The sequence below is a fragment of the Eleutherodactylus coqui genome, chromosome 12 (genome assembly GCF_035609145.1).
Source record: "Eleutherodactylus coqui strain aEleCoq1 chromosome 12, aEleCoq1.hap1, whole genome shotgun sequence".
Lineage (NCBI taxonomy): Eukaryota > Metazoa > Chordata > Amphibia > Anura > Eleutherodactylidae > Eleutherodactylus > Eleutherodactylus coqui.
Genome location: NC_089848.1, coordinates 92,726,534 through 92,742,650, shown reverse-complemented (window position 1 = coordinate 92,742,650; position 16,117 = coordinate 92,726,534).

The window sequence follows — 16,117 nt, the reverse complement described above, 5'->3', positions numbered from 1 at the left end:
ATGAATCCTATTTATTTCTGATACTTCTCCTTTCTAAGCAAGGAAATATGACTAGACTCAAGGAGACTAACTCAGCTTTATTGACAGCACTATGAACGAACTGTCTTGACAGTAGCATCCTTAAAAGGAATCTGTCACTACCTTAATGCTCTCCTCTTTGATGTTAGTGACAAGCATGCTGATTGCAGCGATATGCCTGTCTTAAGTATCTGTGAAGCAGCTTGTCAGAAGCTTACATTTTATGAACAGCAATGTAGTGGCCCAGAACACCATCCTGGTCCCCTCCATAAATGTTTGTCCAATGTAGATGCACTGTGCAAAGCTTGTCGTGTCATATGCAGTGTGTGTGTTGCACAGCTCCGGCACTTTAGAGGTTAACAGTAATAAAATCATTGCCTGCATGTAGATGTATCAATTTGTCATGTCATGTCATCTCAAAGAGTAGATCCGCGCCACCACACAGGGATCCGAAATAGAAAATAAGTTTTTTTTTTTACTCACCTGGTGCAAAGCGGGATCTCCACCTCAGGGAGAATGACCTGCTTGCACCAATGATCCCCGGTCACCTGTAGAACTATAGATGCTCTTCCTGTGCAAGATCCCCAAGAATCCTCAAAAAGAGGAGATGCAGCAGTAGGAAAAAAAACCCCAGTGGGTGATGCACCACACAAATGGGGAGGAAAGTGAACAAAACTATGATAGAAAAATCCTCCTGCGCTCTTTAACGGGGATTATTTGCAATCCAATAAGGGAAACTATAAAGTCCCCACAATAGGGAAAATATATTTAATTGTACAATTGTACATAAAACATATATAACATGAAAAAAATCCTGCAACGCGTTTCGGCACTAATATCAGTGCCTTTTTCAAGCATGACAAATTAAAATAAACATCACTATTTATAGGGTTACTTACATTTCATGATGACGGAGTCCGGAGTCTGCATTGTGGGACGCCAGTCTCTCCCTTGCTGACGTGTTAGTCAGGCGTCGGGTGATTGAGTATGACGGTGCGGTGGAGTTACGCCATTAACGCAGCTACGTATAAAGCTACGCAACTTACGTAGCAATGTCCGTACGTGCTGAGATCTAGACTCCGGATTTCATGGTAAAGGAGCCCGGGGTCTGCATCGTGGGACACCAGTCTCTCTCTCGCTGATGTATTGATCAGGCGTCGGGTGATTGAATATGACGTTACGGTGGAGTTACGCCATTTATGTAGCTACGTATAAAACTACGCAATTAACGTAGCGGTGTCATGTCATGTCATGTGATATGAGAGAATGTAGATATAGGAGTGATTGAGAGTGAGAAAGGAGTCCATCTTCAGGAGGAGAGAGTGCTAAACAGAGCCACATGGAAGCACCGTAAGCTTCTATCCCGTAGCGACTGAAGTCTAGATGTGAATGGAGTGAGACCCACCATAAGAGAGAGAGAGAGACATTCCAAATAATTCTGTATAGAGGAACCCATCATACAGGTACCAATTCACACTACAGGCTTTTCCTGTCCAAAGTCAGGATCACCACACAGAGGTACTCTATAGAGACACACCCACGTGCCTGCCATGAGGGGTGTTATTGTTAAGTCTTTTGCTTTAAATAATTGTCTACCAGAGAGTTTGCAGAGTGACTTCTACCCCCCTTCTCCCTCTGGAGTGCTCCCAGCTTAGGAGCGGTGTTGTACAGATAATGTGTTCTGTAGGACCGTTTTTCATCCTGTGTATCCTCCCTGACCTCTGAGCTCTAGCCTGCTGTCACTTAAAGAGAGTTGTACCTGCATTGCCTTGAATACCTGTTTGTAAAAGTTTATTCATTAAGTAAAGTTATACCAGGCCCTAACCATTCCTGGGGACCCAAGGTACGATACACAAGTCTCTGTGTTATTTTCTCCGCTGCGTAGAATACCGGTGTTGTTGGAATGGTGGCATCATGAGTGATAACTACTACTACCACCATCAACCCATTTATTGGCATTCCCTATCCTATGGGTGTCGAAGCTGGCCTGCAATCCTGCTCTGGCCTTGGCTGCGTGTCATCCCTCTGGGACCAGAGCCTGGTAAGTGCTGCCGTAACAAGCCAACACTTAACCCTCCCAGCTCTTCATGTTAGTCAAGTGTCCGGGGTACTCCTTCTGGGGTGATGCAGCAACGTACACACAGAGGACTCCAAAAAATAATCCTTTCATATTCATCTAGCCCTGCCTACTGCACCCTCTAATTGAAACTATTATGGTACATAGGAGACAGCTGTCAGTCAGTGGCCAAAGGCTGGGGTAACTAGCCTACTGCTCATGAGTATTGATCTGGATAGGCTGGGTCAAATAGCCAGAAGGATAATACAGAAGACCTGGAAGGTCCTGACGACTGCAGCTAAGGAAGGATGGGGGAGAATAGAGAAGATGCCGTCGGCCTTGGCTGACAGGCATAACGAGTAGGCTTTGTTATAAGGCAACAGAGTAGGCTGACATTTTGGCTGGTTCTGTTACATGGGTATTGTGGCAGGTTTTGTTATGAGTCTTGTTAATAGAACTGTTATATTTCACCTTTATAGAGGCAGTGTGATTTCACTGAAGCTGGTATTGTAATGTGCTGTGGTTGTAACTAATATTAGGGGACTCCATCTGGCGTTGCTATGAGTTTACTGTGGTATCTAATGGTTTTGTTGCTTGGCCACTATGGTATCTTATGGTACTTCTGCTTGACCACTTCGTGGTACTTGGAAGTATTATGCGGGTGGTATATACTGCCGTATAGCGGTATTATTTGTGAATTGTGTGTTATTATAGTGCCATTATATGTCGTTATCATGTGGACAATGTATGGCACTACTATTTGGCTGTTATTTGTATTTCTGTATTGTTTAATCAGGGCACCTTAGTAAATGTCTGGAAACCTTAGAGTGCAGTCAGTGAAGCAATTATAAAGAATATAAATGATGAAGCAACAAATGTTATGTGACAGGCTGAGAATGGTACACAAACATTGGTAGAATACAGTATATCAGTGTCATGGTCAGAAGCAATTCAGGTATTGTACAGAGATAAGAAATAGATTTATGCTGCCAGTAATTCTTTACAGAAGGTTTCGCTAAGGAAATATTTCAATGCTTTGTCTGCACGGAATTTGATTCTGTTCTTCACATTAAAGGGGCTTTCCTGCGGCTTTATCTCTTTCTTCATACTGTGCGGAAATGCTGCAAAATAAAATTCAGCTTGTACTCACCTCTTTCATGCCCCTTGTCTCTCTGGTCCATGACCTTAATGTTTGCTTGCATTCCCGAAGCGGGTCATGTAGGGAGCCAGAGTGGAAGTGATATCCATGGTGGTCATTACAGTATATGTCTGTCTACCACCCGGCTGCACTGTGAAGATTGGAGGTTGAAGGTAAGAACTGGTCGGTGCTCCCCAGTGTGATGACTCAGTGTAGCACGATAACCCCAGTGGAAGAGAGTCCAGGGAGACAGGAAGGGTAATAGTTAACTCATGTTTATTCAGCATCCAGATAATGAAGGCAAAAGCCCTTTACAATCCGGTTTCCTAAGTCCTATCCTGAAGGTGGTGGATGTAAGTGCTGCTACCTCTCTCTTTGTTCCATACTGCTGATGTAGATTTTGCACCACAGCTATGGAAAGCTTCAGCCTGCACTATGTATTTTTTTCCTTCAGAAGTTAGATACAGAAATGGCTGTTGGGAACTGTGAAGATCTGTCTTAGATGATGCTTGCACTATGAAGATGAAGGAGTTTGGGCTGAAACTTACATATTATTGGAAAAATTGTAATTTTTATCATCTGATATTAACAATTTTCATGAAACACTGCTGCAGTCAAAGTAGTCACACTCGAGATGAAACGTTCGTGTCCCGGCGGCGGACAGGGAGCTGCGGGGTAGAGCGGAGCAGAACGCAGGGGAGATCTCTCTCTCCCTCTCTCCCCCCCCCCCCCCCGCTCCCTCCTGCTGACAGCAGCTACTTACCGCTCCCCCACGCCGGCACCTGAACGTTTCATCTCGAGCGGGCAGGTACTCGATAAAGGCAATGCTCGCTCGAGCAATTGCCTTTACCGAGTATACTCGCTCATCTCTAGTCTCTGACTAAAAGTGGAGTAATCGCCTCGATAGAGGTGGCCCCTCGGTCTTCTTCCTGGGCCCTGATTGTCCCTAAAGAGGCCCCTGGAGAGATGAACCAAACAGCAAAACAAAACAAATGAAAAAAGAAATACAACTGAAAAGTAAACCGCAGCAACTTATCTGGAAGTAGCAGTACACCCAGCACAGAGGAGCTCAACTCTCCACTACTCCTCTACTCCTTTATTGTGCTGAATAAGCAGCACTGAGTACAAGGAGGGGAGAGAATATAAAGCTATTCCACACCTAAGGACTAGCACAGCAATTAGAGAAGCACACCTCCAACCTTCTCCCAGGCATGACTAATCCAGCATGCATCACGCAGCAAAGATAGACAGCACCAACAGTCTCTGCACATGGTGCAAAAACCCTTGTCCTGCATAACAAGGTAACAGGTCTTGGCCTGCGTTGAGGCTACCATGCCACGACGCTGTCGTGACTGACAAGCAGCGACACCTAATTGAAAGAAGGCTCCAAAGTCAATAAGTTGCTTCTTCATTTTTTAGGTCTGTGTTTGAGTCATGTTGCTCACTAGGGTCACTTATGGGATATTTCTAAAAACTGCAGAAATGAGTTAATAAATATTGAATTTTATTTGTCTGTTTACTCCTGCTGTGTTACAGAAAAAATGGTTAAAAAAATGTTAAGGGCTTAGTCAGACGGGTGTTTTTTCGCGCGATTTGCGGATCGCATGACGGATGCGCATCCGCAAATCGCGTGACCGGTGCGCGCAAGTCGCCCGCAAATCGCCCGAAAATCTGCTCCTAGCCGCGTTTCATTAGAAACAGGCCGGAGCTGTCCAGCGCATTGCATTCAATGGAGACGGCAATACAGCCGTCTCCATTGAAAGCAATGCGCTGCGGGCGAGCCCGGGATGAATTGTCGGTAAGGGCTTAAATATATAAGCCCTTACCTGCAATTCATCCTAAAATGTGTTAAAATAAAAAAAAATTGTATACTCACCTTCTGCCGGCAGCCGAAGCTCCGCGCGGCCGTCCTGCAGTGGGTGTGAAGGGGGTGTGAGTCAGACCTGCCCCCTGATTGGCTCAGCGCTGAGCCAATCAGAGGCATGCCTCACTCACACCCATTCATGAATTCATGAATGGATGTGAGTCAGACCTGCCCCTGATTGGCTCAGCGCTGAGAGGCAGCAGTCACTCACCCATTCATGAATTCATGAATGGGTGTGTGAGTGTTTTCAGCCTCTGATTGGTCAGGGCTGTGACCAATCAGAGGCAGATCATTCAGCAGGCGGGGATTTTAAAGCCCCGCCGGCTGAATAGTGCCGAGAAGCAGTTCAGGAGAACTGACAGCGGCCGCGGCTGGACTCCGGCTGCAGCGGAAAGGTGAGTATAGAATTTTTTTTTATTTTAACACATTTTAGGATGAATTGCAGGGAAGGGCTTATATATTTAAGCCCTTCCCGACAATTCATCCCGCGATCGTTGGCAGCCCATTGCTTTCAATGGAGCGGCTGTATTGCCGCTCCATTGACTTCAATGGGCAAACATCGTTCTTCTCTGCCACAGCTGTTCCAGCTGTGGCAGAGAAGAATGATTTGTCTTCTATATGTTCTCAATGGGGTCGGCGCTGCTGCCGCCGGCCCCATTGAGCGCATATACAGAAGAGAACAGGAATCGCAGATAGGTGCGATCTACGATTTTTTGTTCTATAATTTATCGGACGAGCGCATAAAAAGCGCTCATGTGTCCGATACCATTGCAAAGCAATGGTTTTAAAAAATCGCCGGACGCATGCGCATGCGCAAATCGCGGCTAAAAACGCCCGTCTGACTAAGCCCTAAAGCTGTAAGAAAAAAACAAATGTTGAAATTTTACCTCCACGTTTATTAACTATTTTGTGTGCTATGACTATCTGTAATTATCTAAAAAACAAATAGCAAAAATGTCCAACACTCCGAAGGACTCCAGCCTAAAAAATGGCTTTATTCAGATGGGAAAAAAATTGCAGAAAACTGTGTTGCGAACAGGGTTAGTCATGACTGTTTATCTTACAGAATAACTGTGTTACGCCAAACCTGAACATATTGGTAATCTCCTAACAGGATGAATACACTCTCACAGTGCAAATGCGGATAACACAAAAGTACATAAGGAAACAAGATGAGAAAAACAGGAAATCTGACCCTAAACTACTGATGCAAAAAGACCCTATCTACAAGCAGAGTGCTCACCGTGATATGGGTAACCCTACGTCAGGAACCTAGGGTGACACCGACTCTCTCTAGATGGTGTCAAGCATCTGCTATTCTGAATCTTCCCTGCTCCTCCCCCCCACACCGGCGGTGCTAAACCATGTTGGCCAATAGACAAATTAAAAAATTTGTCTATAGCTGTTTGTGTTCTACCCAGCATAACTGAAGAAGAGGCTGTGCCACAAAATGAATTTTCCTGCTGGTTCACAAATTCAACTTTTAATAAAGAATACCATTTATATCTTCATTGTTACTTCTTCTTGGAGAAATCACGCCCAGCACCAGATCCTATCTAGATGGTCATGGGAAGCATTGGCAAGGAAAGATGACGCTTAGTAAATAATGAACCACCAGAGTACAGGAAACAATATGTCAAAAGCCCCAGATTAATAAATAAATGACCAGCAGACTTACTTTTAACTGAGATGCAGGTCCGGACAAGGAGCCTTTGACAGGGCCAGAAACGCTTTCAGACAAAAGTATAACCAGCGTCCACTGTGAGGAGGAGCCAGAATAAATGTGTACAAACTAAAGCTGATTGGCTGACTGGGATACACACCTCCCAGTGTAGTATACCAGAGTTGGAGTCCCAGAACATTGCTATTGCTGCCTCATGTGGAGTGTATATATATATATATATATATATATATATATAATATATGTGTGTGTATTTGTATTTGTGTGCAGTTATGTGTGTACTACTGTATTTGGTCAATTAAGAGTTAATTTGTGGTGTTCCTACCACCTCACAGGGTATGGCTTTGCAGAATGCAACCTAATCTGCTCTATCACCTGTCAATCACCCCTAGCTAGCCTGGGATTGGGTAGATAGATTTTTCATAGCTCAGGATAGGTGTAGAGAAAAAGTATATAGGGTGGAGAGTGGGTAGGGCTAGTCAGTCTAGTCCAGGCCTGGAAAGAGTCTAGTCCAGAGGAACCTGAGATAGAGACCACAGAGGAACAATGCAAACATCCTTCCAAAGTCTTCTAGGAGAGCACATCTACAATAACCAGTGCAGTGGGAAGGAAACATCAAGAGTGAGTACTTACACACCAAGTGTATTCTAAAGAATTAGTAGAGGAGCGAGATAGAGAAAGAAGTAGGGAAGATGAGGAGGAAAGCCAAGAAATCAAGGCAGCTAATTGAATCAATAGTGAATGATGTAGGTGTGGCCTGTGATTTAAATAATATCACTGCAAGGAGAATGGTGTAACTGCTGTTGCGAAAAGTAACTCTGCCCATAAGCTAATGTGAGCGGAGCTATGTAAGGCAAAGTAATTGATTGCCTGTGAGTTACTGCGTATCACTGGCATCCAGTGCCCACGTGATACGCAATGAACATACAGTTGTGTAAGCCTAGACTTAGTCCGCTTTCACACGGCCCGAGAAAATTGCTACTTCCCCGAAGTGATGCAAGACGTTTTTAACACAAGAACACCTACTGTTCGTGGGTAAATCGCACATTGGCGAGTGTGATGTTGGGCCGAGTTTCACTACCCGATATCGCACTTGCCTGTGTCAAATTAGCTTTAGAGCTTAAACACATGACCATGTTTTCGTCCCATTATGCGGCCGGGATAATTACAGCCATATAACGGGACAAAATTGATTTCAATAGATTCTCGCCTGTTAATTGTACAAGTGAGAAAAGATAGGTCTTACCCTATCTTTCCCACACATTGATAATACTACTTGCATGAAAGACAGGGCAGGACCTAACTTCCCGCAATTTGTTTCAAACTCTTGCGCTATGGCATGGAGTTTAAATGGCCTGCCAGGGTAAAAAAAAACCTTGTTCAGGTGCAATTAGGCTCTGTACCGGCGAGCGTAGTTGCACATATGGTCGTCTGCAACCACCCTTAGGGCGCCCACCCACTGGCGATTTTTTTTCCTTTGCGTTTTGCGTTTTTTCTCAAGAGCAATTAGTTTTGAATGTACTCCTGTCCACTGGCGTTTTTTGTTTCAGTCCGTTGCAATTTTTAACATAGGAACTGTCAGTTGCATATGTGTCCTTATTTTTCTCTTAATGCACCCATGAATGTCAATGTAAATTAACGCAAAAAGCCGCGAAAACGCCGCGAAAAACGCGACGAAAACGCTGCGTTTTTCACGCACGAAAATCGCAAGCGCCAGTGAGTGGGCGCCCTTAATGTAAGATTTTATTTCATAACTGCCATCAGTTATAGGATGAAAAACTGTCCTTTTTTTATTGCGGTTCTACAATGTGCAAATTTTATGTCCGCCACCATAACTGCTTAAGGACACAACCTATTTTGGCCCAAAGGATGCAACGATTTTTCGGGGATTTTCTTCTCCACTTTTTAAAAACCATAATTTTTTTATTTTTTCGTATGAGGGCCTATTTTATGCATGGTGATTAGTGATGAGCGAGCATACTTGTTAAGGACAATTACTGGAGCGAGTATTGTCCTTTTCGAGTACCTGCCCACTCGTGAGAAAAGATTTGGGTGCCGGCGGAGGTGAGCGCTGTATTGCGGGAGTGAGCAGGGGGGAGGAGAAAGAGAGAGATCCCCCCCCCCCGTTCCTCCCCACTGCCCTCCGTTCCACGCCGCCACCCGAATCTTTTCTCACAAGCGGGCAGGTACTCGAAAAGAACAATACTCACTCATCTCTAATGGTGATATATAGTGTTTGTTGTTTCTATTTTTGTGTACATATAATGTATTGTAAAACTTAATCATATCGAATAAATGACATGATACTTTTTTTTCTGTGGATCGGTACAATTATGACAATACCAAATTATTATTATTTTGTTTTTCCACTTTTGCCCAATTTCTTGGAAATTATTATTTTTTTAATGGTTGTATTTAAAATCCCACAACTTACTTGTTTTTCCATGATCGAAACTCTGTGAGGGCTTGTTTTTTGCATGATGAGCTGCAGTTTTTATTGGTAGAATTTTGGGGTGCATGGAGCTTTTGTTATTACTTTCGTTGCATTTTTTTGGAAGGCAAAATTAACAAAGTAAACATTTTGCCTCTTCTTTTGTAGGTTTTTTTAAACGTTCTTTGCCCTGGAGGATAAACAGTGTGTTCAATTTATTGTACAGGTCTTTACAGATATGATGATACCAAATATGTATGATTTTTAAAATGTATTTGTTTTTATACTAACAGGAAAGCATGTAAAAAAGTGGAGTTCCTTTTTTGCGTGTTTTTCTTTTTTTTTTTTTTACAATGTTTTTTTATTTTCCTGCAGGAGACTTGAACCATTAAAAGCTATGATCACTATACTAATGTATTACAATACTTATGTACTGCAGTGCCTTATTACTTAAAATAGTGATCACAGGCCATGGCAGGCTCGGACAACAGTGTATGATGTCTGATTGCCATGGCAGCCCATTGGCCCACTGTGATTACATCGGGGGGAACCGATGACATCATGGAGGGAGCACGCTCCCTCTGTGAACCTTTTGCATGCTGTGATGTACTTTGCGTTAAGTACCACCCAGCCAGGACATAAACTGACGCTTAGAGAGGTATTCTGGGACCATCTAGAGTCTCCAACACCAAAAATGTAGCAAGGTAATGATCCGCCATAGAGGTGCATTATGTTTTTTGAGTAGATTCCCCACTTGTAGTGCACATCCTGATACCCTCTTTCGATGTGATTTTCTCCTTTCTGGCAATATCTTGTCTGCTGCGCTGATGGGCTGATAGACAGGTCTTGATAGTTAGTTATTCAATATCTAATTGGAGAGTGCAGTGAGTGGAACAATCTCCAGGTCATGGGGGCGGGCTGATGATGTGCAGGGGATGTTGGGATTTGTTCTCTGGAGGGGAAGAACAGGTAGGATGTGCCAGTGCAGTATAAGGCGGCATGTAAATAATGGGGTGCAACGACAAGTGCCACCGGAGCCGGGGCGGTGCAGACATCATGGCTGCAAAGACAAGGAGGCTACTCTTGATCACTCTAGGCACTGTAAAAGCTGGTTTTTGAAATAACAGTTTTTGGCCCTAAATACCTCTTTAACAGCTCCTATTGGACAACCACTTCTTTTTTCTTCTAGTTTCACAATGAAGTGTAGAAGTCAATTTTTTGTGCCAAAGTTGGTCCTTTTTTTAGGGACAACTTTCACATGTTCTTAGATCAACACATCCAAAATCCTATCTTGACAAAACAGTTACTGAAAATGTTTTTAATATGATTGAACTCTACACTAAACAGCCTCAGAAAAACTTGGAGAAGTAAAAGCATTCCAACGTTATCAGCGATCAGCTAGTGGGTCAGTGAACAGAGACTGCTGTGGTATGTAGAACTCCTCATATCAGACATGTTTTTGTGTAATTCGTATAGTTTTAGCCAGCATTTAAAACAAGGATTACTGGTTTCAGTCTACCAGTTTAAGTACAGTTGGGGTCATTCTGACCCTGCGTTGTTTCATATGTTTTTCTGGTCCTTAGCAAATTAAGTTAAAGTTCCCATTAACAGATGGAATTTTAAAAAAATTATCAAGCTTGTAAGAGCAATAGAAAAAAGTTGGCCCCAGCAGTAATCCTAGTATTAAATTGCAAATTTGAATTTTCATACGATATTTAGCAAAATTCATTGTTTTAGACAAAGTTGCATTAAGGTGGTCGTAAGTGTAAACTACTTTGTACTTTGTATATGTTGTTCATAAGTGTTACATGAACAGCTGTAATTCTCCTGCTGTGTCATCATCTCCAGGCTTCTAAATTCGTTCTTTGGGCAGTTGCTTTCCAACTGTCCTATCGCTGATCCATTAGCGAGTCAGCTGACCACACTGCTCAGGCCAGCATTGTTTGGAGAGGAGTTCCTCATTGGCTAGCCGCTCTTTAAACATTCTTGTCTTCTGCAGTGCATGGCAGGTTATAGCAGTAACTATGCGTATTTGAATCCAGTGCTTCTTGTTTACTTCTAATATCTTGTTCTAATCTAGCTTATAAATGTAGTCTTCTTCCTATGTTTATGTCTAGTTCACTCTTCACTATCTAGCCTTGAGGTTTTATCTGCTCGTTCCCTATTATATCTTTCTTGTCTTGTTCATAGTTCAGGTTTGCTTTGTTTGGCTTTCTTTGCTCTGGGTCCTAGTGCCCTCTCATTGTTTCTCAGGGACAGTCTCTTAAATAGGGTTTGCCATTTGGTATATTTAAGAACTACTCAGGGACAGTGGTGTCTGGTGTTAAGGATAGTGTCAGCGATCGATTAGGGAGAGACTTGGGGACAGCTAGTGTTAGGGTTACATATTGTTATTTATGTTTCCATCAACCATCTGCTTCATTTTCTGACTGTTATCATCATCTTCACAATTATCATTCGTCTACCTGCACCATTCTGTTCCCGTCATCCATAGATGAATACACATTCTTGCATTTGTGTTGATACTTGCTTCATATATTTGTTCTTGTGACTGTCTGGTTGCAATACTAGTTGACTCTACTGTAGGTCCTGGGGGTATCTGAGTACTAGGAGGCACCGTTAGTCCCCAGGATAGGCAACTGCTACAGGTCAGGTTCTGCAGTCTAACATCTTGCTGGTGTTGTTACAATAGAGTCTGTTTTCTAAGCATAAAAATATCTTTAGTTATATATTTCATTTTTTCATGGTATTTGTAAAGAAAAAACCCTACTACTCAGGGACAGCGGTGTCCGTTGTTAGGGTTAGTGTCAAGAATCAGATAGGGAGAGACTGAGGTACAGCTAGTGTTAGGGTTCAAAAATTGTCAGGTTGTTATTTCTATCTCCATTAACCACCTGCTCCATTGTCTGACTGTCCTCATCATCCTCACAATCATCCTTTGACTACCAACAATTCTGCAGATTTATAATAATGTATGTGCCCAGTCATTGCCATATGAGGTATTTATGAAATCCGTATATCCTTCACTTGTTTTCTTATGGAGCTGGTTTATGTTCACTGGTGTAGCTGCAAATTTGAATTTGCTTGCAATCTTTGCGCAAAAGAACTGCTTGATGCAAATTTGCAGGAAAGCTCTATTCAAATGAATACCTGCAATACCGGACCCTGCCTATGGACAACAGTGGTGCTGTTTTTGTAAAACGAAAAAAAAACAAAAAACCTTTTAATCCTGGATGCAAAACTGGGAATGGCTCCTTTAAGCCATGTAAGGGAACTTTTTATCCTGTACCTTCTCGAAATCAATGTTTGTGCATCATTATATATGATGGAATAGTTTCCGGGAGCGTGCTCTGAAGTGCTGCTGATGTACTGCAGCAATAAATACTTTAATATATTTTGTGTTTCTACATCTCTCCATGTAATGAAAACCATTTGCTATTATAGTTCCATTTCCATCAACACAGCTACTTCATATGTTGTGGAGTACATCCATTCAGGGGCGATGAGACTCTCTTAAATGGTTTTTCTATTAAAAGTTTTGTTGCACTGCAACTTACTACATGACATTGCTTTCAGATAACAATCCTCAGTTCTTTTCAATTGCTGTACCTGGCGCTCAAAACACGCTTTTACTCAGCATAAATTTTACAGGGGGTTCAATTATTAAAGAGGGCATAACGAACCTTTACAGGGTTCTCCGGGACTTTAACATCGGTAAACCATCAGTGTTTGATTGGATGAGGTCCAATCTCAGGTACCCCCCACTAATCCGAAAAAATGAAGGGGCCACGATCGTCATCTCCCATTCATTGCTCTCACATGCACAGAGGTTCAACAAATTTGTTTTCATGTGATAGCAAATGTGTAAAACACTTTATTTACCTAAAATTACATTTTTTGCTGAAAAATTACTCTAATGGTGCGTTCACAGGTAGCAGAATTGATGCAGATTTTCTGCAATGGACAATCTATAATATCCGCATCAAAAACTGTACCGCAGATGCATGATTTCAATGCAGACTTCACTCCTTCAATTGAAGGGGTGAAATCTGATATGGATTCATGCAGTGGCATAGCTCTAGGAATCGCAGGGGTCACAATTGTGACATGGCCCCAAAGCTAGGGAGGCCCAGAGGCTCTTTGTCACATTAAATTTGCTACACACTGCCTCTGGCGCTTCAGTCCAGAAGAAGCTGCTTAAATATACTGTATCTCCTCCACATCCTCTCACCCCCTAGTGTCCCCTCACCTCCGACCTGCAGAATTCAGTGTCAGTTCTTTACAAATTCTATCATCGGGTGCCTGTTGGGCTATGCAACTTTCTGCACAGCATAGCCCGACTACTTCCTTCTACCACTTATTGGCATCAGAGGCAGGGAAGGAGACGGATTATGCCGTGGAGGAAATTGCATAGTCCAACAGGCAGCCAACTCCATGATAGAACTGGTGAAGAACTGACAGGGAATTCTGCAGGATGGAGATACAGAGGTGCTGAGATGCCGGGGATTGAGGGGATCTGGAGGAGACTGTATATTTAACTGACTTTGAGGACACAGAGGACACTCTGTGTGATGGCTATGTTACCTTGAAAGTGGCACTATTTGGGTCTCAGTCACCTTTTATGGATCACTATTACTTTGTGGGGCACAAAAAAAGATATTGAGAAGGGCAGTATGGGTAGCGACAGGGTGGGGAAAGTGTACAGATATGAGTTGTGACTGGAAGAGGTCTTCATGGCAGTCTGGGCTCAGGCAGAGAAGAAACAGAAAAAGGATAATAGATGACTGTAATCAGAGAAAATGTCAATTGTGATCACCGGAGGTAACTGCACTATAATCACTATCACTATGTAGAACTGCAATCTGACAATTACATGGTGACTGCCATTGTGTATAAAGAAATAGAATAATTTGGACAGCGCCGCAGAGTACATTAATTGACAGTGATATGTCTGCTGCATGTATTCGTGCAGTGGTTTTAGAGAAACTTGCATTTAATCAATAGCAGCACATGCATAGAGGACTACTAGAAGTAGTCCTGGATATTCATGAGCTACAGGCTAGCTACACTCGCCCCACTGATTGACTGCTTTCTGTCTAATACTTTGCATAGAGAGAGCTGCCAATCATTGGCTGGAGGGCGGCGTGGGTGTGGCTAGCCAGCAGCTCATGAATATCCAGGACTACTTCTGTGTGTGGCTGCTACTAATAAAATGCAGGTTTCTCCAAAACTACTTCACAGATCCACACAGCAGACATATAAATGTAATCAGTGTGACAGGCACTACCTTATTAGTGAGGACTGCAAAAAGATGCTGACGGATTCCCTTTAAGACTGCCATGTTCTAACAGTTGTCTTGTAGATATGCATTTTCTGATCCAGAGGACTGCCCTCTATTAAGTCAGAATTTAATGATATATGAAAATTGATTGTTTTGTAATATTAAAAGGTCGCATCCACAAAGATCCATATCAAAAGAAAGTCCTTATGTTGGACTTTACATTGCATTAACCCTTTCCAATCCAATTTGTACCCTGGTTTTCCTAGGGGGCTTACTCTTTTTCTGCCATTATAAAACGGCGCTATCTGCTGGCTAAAGCCAGTACTGCATGAGGTCACACATTGGATAGGCTCCGACAGCAGAGAGGCTGGCAATATACAGTAAGAGAACCCCAACGGATGTCTTTCAACATCTGAGAAGAACAACCTTAAATCATAATGTCTTCAGAGGTCAGACAGTGGATTGGAAAGGGTTAAAGGTTCCATCTGAATGATGGAAATTGTTTTTAACTTAACGGAATGTTCTAAAACAACAAAAGAGGCTAAACCCAAGCGGTCAGTGCCCCGCCTCTGGCTGTTAACCAGCGTTCCAAGACCCCTGAATGCTAAACTTGCCTAGTAATAAAGCTATATATTGCGTGCTCTTATGTGTTTGCATTTGTAGACAGATTTGGTGCTCAGGATCGTCTGACAACTTCTAGACATAACAGATTTTTATGAAGAAAACAACTAAAAATGATGATTTTACACAAAATTTGTAATATTTTTTTTATCATAATAGAAATGTTCTTCAAGAGGAAACTTTTCTGACTTTAGCCAATGCAGTATGGTAGATGAACAGCAAGTCCTAAATATGAACATAGCACATTGTGTATTTAAATATGCTCTCTGAATTCTTGACCTTCCGACATTAAATATACATTACTGAGAAATTCAAACAGATGGCGATTGAAACCCAGTCCTGCAAACATCTGTGACAGATACAGCGAGCTTGGATTTCACCTGTTGCCAAAATGTCACATTACTTATTTAATCTGAAAGTTTAAAGGGAAGACAGAACAAGTATCTCTGTGTGGAAGTAGTCATGGAAGTCAGAAACTGGAAGATGAACATATTCTTGCTCATCTATGGGGTTAAAGGTGTTGGGTACTGGTGTATCTTGTCTCCACCGGAAGTTGGGGTGGAGATATGGGTTGGCCTCGCTCACTGACAGGTGACGCCCCCACCAGTGGATTGGCTGATGCAGGGAAGGGCCAGGAGACGCCGCCAGCAGTGGATTGACAGATGCAGGTCAGCTTTCCGGCCGCGTTACCCTTCTGCCTTGTGTAGGTGTCTCACTGCCAGCTCCTCTGACTGTGCCTGCCATACTACCAGCAGTTCCCCTTCCGTTGTGCCATTGTGGCTCCAGTGCCGTGAGTATGGCCGATGCTGTGCTGTGATCCTCCTGCAACGCTGCTGACGGCAAGTACACAGTCACACCATTGGATGGCAGTGGAGCACTCCCAAGAGATTACAGCCAGCGGGTCCGGCTGATCGGGCTGGACAGGAGCAGCAGGTGTGGGGCATGGGTGTCTGCCGGGCTGAAGACTCACACGGCTAGCAGTCTGCTCACCTTCATACTGCAGGAGCGGCTGTCCTTCTAGTACTAT